This window comes from Planococcus citri, chromosome 5, assembly GCF_950023065.1.
Source record: "Planococcus citri chromosome 5, ihPlaCitr1.1, whole genome shotgun sequence".
Lineage (NCBI taxonomy): Eukaryota > Metazoa > Arthropoda > Insecta > Hemiptera > Pseudococcidae > Planococcus > Planococcus citri.
Genome location: NC_088681.1, coordinates 11,486,217 through 11,498,273, shown reverse-complemented (window position 1 = coordinate 11,498,273; position 12,057 = coordinate 11,486,217). Strand labels below are relative to the sequence as shown.

The 12,057-nt window shown below is 35.8% G+C and overlaps 1 long non-coding RNA gene across 3 annotated transcripts; it reads right to left on the bottom strand.

The window, feature by feature from the left end:
- Positions 1-4,183: 4,183 nt before the first annotated feature.
- On the bottom strand, positions 4,184-11,989 carry LOC135848495 (uncharacterized). 3 transcript variants are annotated; one of them, XR_010559363.1, is made up of 7 exons: positions 11,855-11,989; positions 11,593-11,773; positions 11,414-11,504; positions 11,240-11,310; positions 10,950-11,169; positions 5,176-5,467; positions 4,184-5,080 (listed from the first exon to the last, which is right to left on the bottom strand). It is a non-coding gene; the product is annotated as an uncharacterized LOC135848495 (long non-coding RNA). The 3 variants fall into 3 exon arrangements; XR_010559361.1 differs by having other exon boundaries at positions 11,240-11,504; XR_010559362.1 differs by having other exon boundaries at positions 11,247-11,504.
- Positions 11,990-12,057: the final 68 nt, after the last annotated feature.

Here is a 12,057-nt window from a genome sequence, read left to right as displayed (position 1 = left end):
TTCAAGTCTTCAAAGTTCAAAACTTCAAAAGTATTGAAAAAAAAATAATAAAACAAATTCCAAATATGTAGAATAACATGTAGAATGAATAAATCATAAATGTAGAATATTATGTAAAGTAGAATAAGTTTTAAAAATCTAATTGGCTGGAAAATCGAACTTTACTAAGCTTTTGGATGGTTAATTAATGATGTTTGTAACTTTGTACCATTATAATGCTGAAATCCTTCTAAAATGCTGAAAAAAGTTTAGTAAAAGCTGAATTTTTCATTTACCCCAAACGGCCCAAACAAATTATCAAATTACCTATTATAAATAATATTTCGGTTGAAAATTGAAATATATTTAGAATTTCTCATGTAATTTCATCTCATTTTGATAGGTCACCTGACATTTTCTCAACTATAGTGATATCTCAAAATCATGACTCAATTTTGAGCTTGAAATTTTCTGAAAATGTTCAAATTCAATAATTCAAAACATATTTTCGTCAGAATATTTCAAATTCAAATTCTTCACTAATTTCGATCCATTTCGATGGGTTGTACCTATTGTATGACTTTTTTATTTTTTTTTTCTCAATTATATCTTAAAATCATGACTCAATTCTCTCGAGAAATTTTCAAAACATATTTTCATCAAATTCAAAATACCTACTTACTTAAAATCAAATTTCTCGCATAATTTTGACCCATTGCAATAGATTGCATTGCATGACTTTTTTTTTCAATCATCTCAAAATTATGATTCAATTTTGAGCACAAAATTCTCCAGAAATGCTTAAAATTTAAAAAAATACATTTTGTTGAAAAATTAGAATTTCTCGGGAAATTTAATTTTAACTTATTTTGAATTTTGATAGGTAGGTACTCGTCACAAAGTTACTTTGTTCAATTCTCATGCATTCAACAACTTTCAATTTTCAAACACAACAAAAAATTCAAATAAATTTGACGAACTTTTGGACTTTGGTCAATTTGTACTTGTACAGAAACATTTTGAGCTTTACATTTTTACTGTTGTAACTTGTAAGCTGTCAAATGTAAGCATTATTACGTTTCTTATCAGGTAAATAACCAATCAACACTTTGTCTATATTCTACATTCTATGCTTATTCTACGTCTATATTCTACTTATTCTGCTTATTTTACATGCATATAGACGTAGAATAACTTATTCTACGTGTAAAATGACAACCCTGTATTCTCTTCTCTGACTTTTCGAGTTCCATTTTCGAAGTTTTGATTTTTGAATGAAATCAAAATTTGAAAATCACACACAAATCTAGATTCATTTTCGAAAATATTCGCTCTAGAATGATTCAATACCCAGAATAGAAAACTGAAAACAGTTCTTCGTCATTTTATTATATTTTATGAGCCATATACACAGCATCTTACAAGGGAACCTCTTGAGGTGTCACACTCCGATTGGAACAGGACCACGATTTTTGGAAAGAGCATAGTCTAAAACCCCCAAAACCGAATTTTCAGCTGCCCAAAATCATTTTTCGATTTTTGGCGAATTTTTGAAAATTCAAAATTGACTGTTTTTGGTAATTTATGCTTTTTTTGAGAAAGTACGTAGTTGGTCAATAAAAATGCTCAAAATAAGTCCCAAAATTAATATTAACTACCCAAATCCAAATTTCATCATTTCCAGCCATTCTGGAGCCTCCAGCGCGATTTTTCAATTTTTTCAGAATTTTGAATTTGCTCCAGAAGGCGTGAATATGAAGTTGGGACCGGTTTAACGAGTTTATCCACATTTGAGCCGATTTTGAGAATGACACCTAAAAAGTGGTTTTTTGATCAGCTTTTTTCAAAATTAAAAAATCAAAAAAATCAAAAAATAACCGTTTGTGAGGAAATTTTTGAAATTTGCGCGAATTGGTGTATTTTGTCCGTAACTAACCCCCCCCCCCCCAATCCAAATTACACAATTTCCAGCCATTTTGGAGCCTTCAGCGCGATTTTTCAAGTTCTCCAGAATTTTGAATTTGCTCCAGAAGGCGTGAATATGCAGTTTAGCAGCTAAAAATCGAGTTGTATATTACACTCGACCTGTTCAACGAGTTTATCCACATTTGAGCCGATTTTGAGAATGACACCTAAAAAGTGGTTTTTTGATCAGCTTTTTTCAAAATTGAAAAATCCAAAAAATCAAAAGTTTCCCGTTTGCGTGTAAGTTTTTGAAATTCGCGCGAATCGCTGTATTTTGTCCGTAACCAACCCCCCAAATCCAAATTTCACAATTTCCAGCCATTCTGGAGCCTCCAGCGCGATTTTTCAATTTCTCCAGAATTTCGAATTTGCTCCAGAAGGCGTGAATATGAAGTTAAGCAGCTAAAAATCGAGTTGTATATTTTACACTCGACCTGTATAACGAGTTTATCCACATTTGAGCCGATTTTGAGAGTGACACCTCAAGTGTGGTTTTTTGAGGTGTCACTCTCGTTCCAAAACGGCTAGAAATGATAGAATTTGCGCTCCAGGGGTTAGTTCTTGAAGAAATACAGCGATTCGCGTGAATTTCAAAAATTTCCTCACAAACGGTTATCTTTTGATTTTTTGGATTTTTTAATTTTGAAAAAAGCTGGTCAAAAAACCACTCTTGAGGTGTCACTTCCAAAATCGGTTCAAATGTAGATAAACTCGTTAAACAGGTCGAGTGTAAAATATACAACTCGATTTTTAGCTGCCTAACTGCATATTCACGCCTTCTGGAGCAAATTCAAAATCCTGGAGAAATTGAAAAATCGCGCTGGAAGCTCCAGAATGGCTGGAAATTGTGAAATTTGGATTGGGGGTTAGTTTTGGACAAAATACAGCGATTCGCGTGAATTTCAAAAATTTCCTCACAAATGGTTATTTTTTGATTTTTTTGGTTTTTTAATTTTGAAAAAAGCTGGTCAAAAAACCACTTTGCAAGTGTCACTCTCAAAATCGGCTCAAATGTAGATAAACTCGTTAAACCGGTCGAGTATAATACACAACTCGATTTTTAGCTGCTCAACTGCATATTAACGCCTTCTGGAGCAAATTCAAAATTCTGGAGAAATTGAAAAATCGCGCTGTAGGCTCTAGAATGGCTGGAAATTGTGAAATTTGGATTTGGGGGGTTAGTTTTGGACAAAATACAGCAATTTGAGTGAATTTCGAAAATATTCACACAAATGAGAAACTTTTGATTTTTTTGATTTTTTAATTTTGAAAAAAGCTGGTCAAAAAACCACTCTTGAGGTGTCTTGTCACTCCCAAAATCGGCTCAAATGTAGATAAACTCGTCAAACGGGTCGAGTATAATACACAACTCGATTTTTAGCTGTCTTACTTCATATTCACGCCTTCTGGAGCAAATTCAAAATTCTGGAGAAATTGAAAATGGCGCTGGAGGCTCCAGAATGGCTGGAAATTGTGAAATTTGGATTTGGGGGTTAGTTTTGGACAAAACAAAGCGATTCGCGTGAATTTCAAAAATTTCCTCGCAAATGGTTATTTTTTGATTTTTTTGATTTTTTAATTTTGAAAAAAGCTGGTCAAAAAACCACTTTTCAAGTGTCACTCTCAAAATCAGCTCAAATGTAGATAAACTCGTTAAACAGGTCGAGTGTAATACACAACTCGATTTTTAGCTGCTCAACTGCATATTAACGCCTTCTGGAACAAATTCAAAATTCTGGAGAACTTGAAAAATCGCGCTGGAGGCTCCAGAATGGCTGGAAATTGTGAAATGTGGATTTGTGGGGTTAGTTACGGGCAAAATACAGCGATTCGCGTGAATTTAAAAAATATCCACACAAACCAAAAACTTTTGATTTTTTGGATTTTTTAATTTTGAAAAAAGCTGGTCAAAAAATCGCTCTTGAGGTGTCACTCTCAAAATTGGCTCAAATGTGAATAAACTCGTTAAACAGGTCGAGTGTAATATACAACTCGATTTTTAGCTGCCCAACTTCATATTCACGCCTTCTGGAGCAAATTCAAAATTCTGGAGAAATTGAAAAATCGCGCTGGAGCCTCCAGAATGGCTGGAAATGGTGAAATTTGGATTTGGGTAATTAATGTTAGTGTTGGGACTTATTTTGATCATTTTTATTGATCAGGTACGTACTTTTAAAAAAAAATCATAAATCGCCAAAAACAGCCAATTTTGAATTTTTAAAAATTCGCCAAAAATCGAAAAATGAACTTGGACAGCTGAAAATTTGGTTTTGGGGGTTTTAGACTATGCTCTTTCCAAAAATCACGGTCCCGTTCAAATCGAAGTGTGACACCTCAACCGGTTCCCTTGTGAGCTGAACTGAAAGCGATTACTTTGCCTGAGCTCGAGACCCAACTGAGGAGAAAAAATACGATCCTTTTTCAAGTTCATCAACTTACAACAGCATTATTTTCATATCATGCCTTCTTCGATTCCTCTTTTTCCAAAATCCATCAATTTCGTAGTTAGAAAGAAGAGTTGTAAGTGTAACACTCCTTCACAACAATCCTTCAAATAATAAATATGCAGACTGAACACTAGCTACGTATAGGTACTTAATTTTGATATTTTTTCTATCGCACTTGAGGTTATCTTCAAGATTCGAGAAACACGAAATGGAAGATCAAATAAACCAATGACAAGTAAACAAGACAACACTGGCACGTAGGTTGTACGTACGACTAGGACTAGTGAAAACAAAAGGATGAAAAAACAACTCGATTACTTGATCTTTTCACCTCACATGGAAGAATCCAAGTTCGCAACACCTCGTCAATTAAGGATCAGTTTATTTCAATTTCCGTTCAAATTTTTTCTTAAATTAATCTTACCCGTGTGTCTTTGGTTTGATAGATATTTGTGTTTTGATTTTCTTTCCTCCTCTCGCCGCTGCTGCGTCCTGCGTCGTCAATTAAAAACGTCACGAGCCGTGAATGGAACGGTACAATATACCTATTTATGTGAGAATATTCACAATGTATCGCCGGTTCGCCGGTTGGCAGGTTCAGGCCGCTTCGGGCTATAAAAAAAGCCACAGGTGTATCGCCAAGTTGAGAATTTACGACGTGATTTCCATATACTTGCGAAAAGATAAGCCTACAGAAGAACGAGAGAAAGAAGGTTCGCGTGTTTTATTTAATAATCAGCTTCTTCGCGAGTTTATTAATCGTTTTCGCATGAGTCATACTTACACTTGTTAGTTTGTTAGTCGTCGGTTATTGGTAGTTACTACCTCGAGATCTACCTACATCGCGAAAGCCTGCTTAATTAGAGAATATATTGAAATATGTATACGGAATTATTGAACTTGGACGCGAACTATACAGAGCTATGGGTTCGCTTTAATTTGCACGTGTTGCGGTGATTATATGAAAACTTGAAGCTTCGGGCTTTAGCTGCAGAGAATTTAGAAAATCATTGGTGTGGTTCTCGGGTTCTTGGAACAGTGTCTTTTGGCGAATACGAATGATCGTGTGGTGAAATCTGAAATTCAAAATCAGATTAGGTATACCTATCATTTTACATTACAGTACCTCTACCTACACTTCAAAAAGTTACGGGAGGAGTACAAAAACAACAGTGTCAATGGTGCTTGGTGCGTTGGTTGCTCAAGTTCAAAAGTAGGTGCCTAATTTGAAAAATAAAAAGGTAAACGAAAGGCTGATAATTTCTCCGTACCAACTTTAACCTTTTCATATGATAATCAAAATTCACGACCAGTTTTAAACATCAATGAGTAATGACCCATAATTGCTATAAATTATGATAAATTCGTGAATTAAATAACCATAAACCATACTTCGAACTTTGAGGATCGACGATCTGACTACAAGTAGTACTAGTGGTGATCAAAATTGGCGTAAACCGGTGATATTGACCTTGAAACGACTCGATAACGTTGTGATGCCTCCAATAAGCGAAACGTGTATTAAATTTGAACTTTTACGTAAGGTACCTACTTAATGTAGTTAGTTTTCAATACTTAAGGTACTCGAGGGCCATTGGACTTTTTTGTTCATCAATGGTGACAATTTTGCAGAATCATGCTGCTAGGCAATGCTGACTAAAATCCTTATGATCATTAAAGGTGATTCTTGGGAAATAGGTTTTTAAATAATTGACTATTTCTGGATCAATTTGTTGGCAATGTTGATCAAATAGAGCCAATTCTCGAACAATTTGACAATTTTCTTCGCCAACGTTTGAAACTTTTCACTCAGATCAGCAACTGTTCACAATTTTTGAATTAATTTGTTGACAATGCTGACCATTTGAGCCCAAATCTAAGACAATATCGACAATTTCCAATTTCCATCTTCAGTGTTTGAAATTTTTCACTAAAATTCGCAACTGTTGACCAAAATGACGACAATTGTTCAGCAAGGGAACCTTTTGAAGTCACACTCTGATTTGAACGAAACCAAGTAAGGTGGAAACAGTACGTTCTAAAACCCTCGTAACCAAATTTTCAAGAGCTTAAGTTTACTTTTTGGATTTTTTGGCGAATTTTTTTGGATAAGTACATAATTGAAAGCTGTTTTAAGGGCGATTTTTAAACTTTTTAATGGAATATAAATTTTTACAAGAAAAGTAAACCTGTGAGAATAATTCCTTCAATTCAACTCCCAAGGATCAACAACTGCTATTTTCAGGACATTCTGGAGCCTCCAGAGATGTTCTCATTTTCTACGGAAATTTCGGATCGCTCTGGAAGGGTCAAAAATGAACTTCAGCATCTACTCGTATAACTATGGTCAGTGCTTACTGATCGACATCCTTTCGGACTTTCGACCATTTTGGGTGGTTATCGTGAAACTACTGGAGTGCGAATTCGTGAATGAATTTTTGATAATTTTTTGTAAACATGTGCAAAAAAATCAAATTTTCAAAAAAAGTATACAACGAGCAGATTTTTTGACAATAAGACATCGTCTGGTGTGTCTGTCCACAAGATCACAATAAACATTGGAACCAAAAATTTTGAAGTAGACCTTTTTAGGTGGTCACCAGGAAACATCAGGTCAGAAGTGTGAATTGAAAAGTTAATTTTTGACCAACATTGTGAATCCCCCCACTAAAAGTGCAACAGATCAAGACGAGTCACTTATACGAATCAATTCGTTCGTGAATGATTTGATTCATCAAAAATTGAGCAAATGAATCGATTCGTTCAAGAACGAGTCACTTATACGAATCAATTCGGTCGCGAATGATTCATCAAAAACTGAATAAATGAATCGATTCGTTCGCGAATGATTCATCAAAAATTGAGTAGATGAATCGATTCGTTCGCAAATGAGTGATTTACATGAATCAATTCATTCGCGACTGATTCAACAAAAATTGTGTAAATGAATCGATTCGTTCGCGAATGATTCATCAAAAATTGAGTAAATGAATCGATTTGTTCGCGAACTCTCACTTATAGGAATGAATTCGGTCGCGAATGATTTATCAAAAATTGAGTGAGTGAATCGACTCGTTCGCATACGAGTCACTTAAACGAATTAATTCGTTCGCGAATGATTTGATTCAACAAAAATTGAGTAAATGAATCGATTCGTTCACGAACGAGTCACTTATACGAATCGATTCGTTCGCGATTGATTCACCAAAAATTGAGTAGATCAATCGATTCGTTTGCAAACGAGTCACTTATACGAATCGATTCGTTCGCGAATGATTCATCAAAAATTGAGTAAATGAATCGATTTGTTCAGTTGGCGAACAAGTCACTTATAGGAATGAATTCGGTCGCGAATGATTCATCAAAAAATGAGTAAATGAATCGACTTGTTCGCGAACGAGTCACATCAACGAATTATTTCATTCGCGACTGATTCACCAAAAATTCAGTAAAAATTAATCGATTCGTTCGCGAATGATTTGATTCATCAAAAATTGAGTAAATGAATCGATTTGTTCGCGAACTCTCACTTATAGGAATGAATTCGGTCGCGAATGATTTATCAAAAATTGAGTGAGTGAATCGACTCGTTCGCATACGAGTCACTTAAACGAATTAATTCGTTCGCGAATGATTTGATTCAACAAAAATTGAGTAAATGAATCGATTCGTTCACGAACGAGTCACTTATACGAATCGATTCGTTCGCGATTGATTCACCAAAAATTGAGTAGATCAATCGATTCGTTTGCAAACGAGTCACTTATACGAATCGATTCGTTCGCGAATGATTCATCAAAAATTGAGTAAATGAATCGATTTGTTCAGTTGGCGAACAAGTCACTTATAGGAATGAATTCGGTCGCGAATGATTCATCAAAAAATGAGTAAATGAATCGACTTGTTCGCGAACGAGTCACATCAACGAATTATTTCATTCGCGACTGATTCACCAAAAATTCAGTAAAAATTAATCGATTCGTTCGCGAATGATTTGATTCATCAAAAATTGAGTGAATGAATCGACGCGTTCGCGAACGAGTCACTTAAACGAATCGTTTCGTTCGCGACTGATTCACCAAAAATGGAGTAGATGAATCGATTCGTTTGCAAACGAGTCACTTATACGAATCGATTCGTTCGCGACTTATTCAACAAAAATTGTGTAAATGAATCGATTCGTTCGCGAATGATTCATCAAAAATTGAGTAAATGAATCGATTTGTTCGCGAACAAGTCACTTATAGGAATGAATTCGGTCGCGAATGATTCATCAAAAATTGAGGAAATGAATCGACTCGTTCGCGAACGAGTCATTTATACAAATCAATTTGTTCGCGACTGATTCACCAAAAATTGAGTAAATGAATCGATTCGTTCGCGAATAATTTGATTCATCAAAAATTGAGTAAATGAATCGATTCGTTCACGAACGAGTCACTTATACGAATCAATTCGTTCTCAACTGATTCAACAAAAATTGAGTAGATGAATCGATTCGTTCGCAAACGAGTCACTTACACGAATCAATTCATTCGCGAATGATTCACCAAAAATGGAGAAAATGAGTCGATTCGTTCAGTTGGCGAACAAGTCACTTATAGGAATGAATTCGGTCGCGAATGATTCATCAAAAAATGAGTAAATGAATCGACTCGTTCACGAACGAGTCATTTATACAAATCGATTTGTTCGAGAATGATTTGATTTATCAAAAATTGAGTAGATGAATCGATTCGTTCACGAACGAGTAACTTATACAAATCAATTCGTTCGCGACTGATTCAACAAAAATTGAGTAAATGAACCGAATCGTTCACGAATGATTTGATTCATCAAAAATTGAGTAAATGTATCGATTCGTTCACGAACGAGTCATTTATACAAATCAATTCGTTTCGCGAATGATTCATCAAAATTGCATAAATGAATTCATTCGTTCGCGAACGAGTCACTTGTACGAATCAATTCGGTCGCGAATGATTCAATCAAAAATTGAGTAAATAAATCAATTCGTCCGCGAATGATTTGAATTTGATTCATCAAAAATTGAGTAAATGAATCGATTCGTTCACGAACGAGTCACTTATACGGATCAATTCGTTCACGAACCAGTCACTTATACGAATCGATTCGTTCGCGACTGATTCATCAAAAATTGAGTAAATGAATTGATTTGTTCGCAAACGAGTAACTTATATGAATCATTTCATCCGCGAATGATTCATCAAAAATTGAGTAAAAATGAATCGATTCCTTCGCGAATGATTTGATTCATCAAAAATTGAGTAAACGAATCGATTCGTTCACGAACTAGTCACCTATACGAATCAATTCGTTCGTGACTGATTCGCCAAAAATTGAGTAGATGAATCGATTCGTTCGCAAACGAGTCACTTATACGAATCAATTTGTTCGCGACTGATTCACCAAAAATTGAGTAAATAAATCGATTCGTTCGCGAATGATTCATCAAAAATTGAGTTAATGAATCGATTCGTTCGCGAACGAGTCACTTATACGAATCAATTCGGTTGCGAATGATTCACCTAGAAAATACAAAAATAGAAAACAATCAGTTTGTTCAATCGCCAATCGGCTGTGAATGATTCGATTCGATTTGATTCACTTCGCTTGAAAAGAGATCAATTTCTATGCAATAGTTTCACGAATACTGATTTAATTGTAAATTAATTGATCCGTTTGCGAATGATTCACCAAGAAATCAATCAATTTATTCAACCACCAAATCGTTCGTAAATGATTCGATTCGATTGTAAACCGATGTTTCAAAAAAAGTGAATCAATTCGTTCGTAATAGATTTTTATTTGAAGAAAAGTCGGTCTTCTTACGCTAAACGTGTGAACGTTTTTTTTTCTTTTATTACTTACTCATTATCGAAAATTTTTGCACTTGAATAATTGACAACATTTTTCGAGTTTCATTAAAATGGCTATAAATTGTTATTTTTTTCAAAACATTTTCAAAAGTGTGTCTGGGGGAGAGGAGGTGAGGGTGGCAAATTTCCGACTGCCTAGGAACGCGAATATGTTAAATCCGGTCCCGAGTCTAAAAACTGATTTGAAACCAAAAATATAATTCAAGATGTACGAAAGCGGGAGGGAGGGGGGGTGGGTGTTTAAGAACTCGAGCCAAAAAATTCGATGGATTTTCAATCGAAAATTCACTCGCCCGGTTCACTTCTTTCAATCGGTTAATAAATCAATCATTCAAATAGGTAATACATTGTCCATTTCGCTAGCCTTTTTTTTGGGTGGGGGGGGGATCAACTTGTAGTTTCAATTGAAAAACATCACCGGATACTATAATCCTTTTCCCAAACATCAGGAACTCATCGCAGGATCCCCATTACCGCCGTCAAAATGGCGGTAACAAATAAACCACGTAATTTTATCACCAGGCATCGACTGACTCCGGCAGCTACTCGATTGATTAATGGATACGGGTGCACGAGGCAGAGGCAGTTCACTGGGCACCATTGACCTTGATTTTTTTTGCTACACTTTTGCCAAATAACCTAGTTCTCTTACACGTACCTCCACCTATCCTATATGAACACTTGAACAGGTAGATAAGCATGTGGCTCGTTGTACTGACAATGAGTACGCTCTTGCTCTTGCTCCAGCTCGTGTAATCGGACTTCTTCCTTCATCCACAATAAACGAATCGTAGCCTTCGGGGCAGTGAAAATCATCCATTTAACACGATTATCTCGACGATCGAAGCGAACTGACCAAGTGGAAGCTGAAGCTGAAGCTGAAATATGCAAAAAATCTCGTTTCAAACAGCTCGAACAAAAAAAACCACTCGATGAAGTAATAATTACCTTATACCTATAGTTATCTAGCCTTTCGTGTGCATCTTCTTCCATGCTTCCTCGTGGGGTAGGCAACATACCTGTATCGTCGAATTGAGTCGAACACACGCCAAAAACCTGATTAGGTATTTTTCCTCCTATATTTCCACCCGTTCCGGGGAAGTGACGAAATATGCAAATTACCGTAATATTTACGTCATCGAAAGTCGAAACTGGTCGCGAACATGATGGGTAGGTCGTTCTTCAAGTGTAAGTACATCTACAGCTACAGTAGCTGAGATGGCACAACGAGGAAATGAGACGATTATTTCGGAAGCGACGAAATGAATTTCAGCAATAAAACAGATCGTCTGGCGGGTTACCTTGAAATTCGTAATTTTCGCAGAAATCGGAGAAAAACAGACGATCGTGGGGAGGGGGAAGGGATGTTGATCAAGATCACCTCGCCGGTCGGTCACTTTGAACGGTGACAATTTTCTTCGATCGAGAGTAAATCTGGCAGGAAATTCTCTTCGTCTGGCACGGTACTCGTCAAATTTGCGTCTTAACAAATAAAAAAATAAAATAATTAATAACAAATCAGGGCGTACGACCGAAGGCGTTAATTTTAATCGCATAATTTACCAGTGAATGTTAAATTCATCAATTTCCAACTCTCCCACGTGCTTTTGCTGAAGACTGATGAAGAGGATCCCAGTCGCAGGATCCCTGCGACAGGCAATACATCATATCGCATCGTTTTCTGATGACGATGATGATGGGGTAGACCACAGACATGCGAATGGTCATCGTACTCGTACCGTACATTTAACCTCCGTCCACTCTGT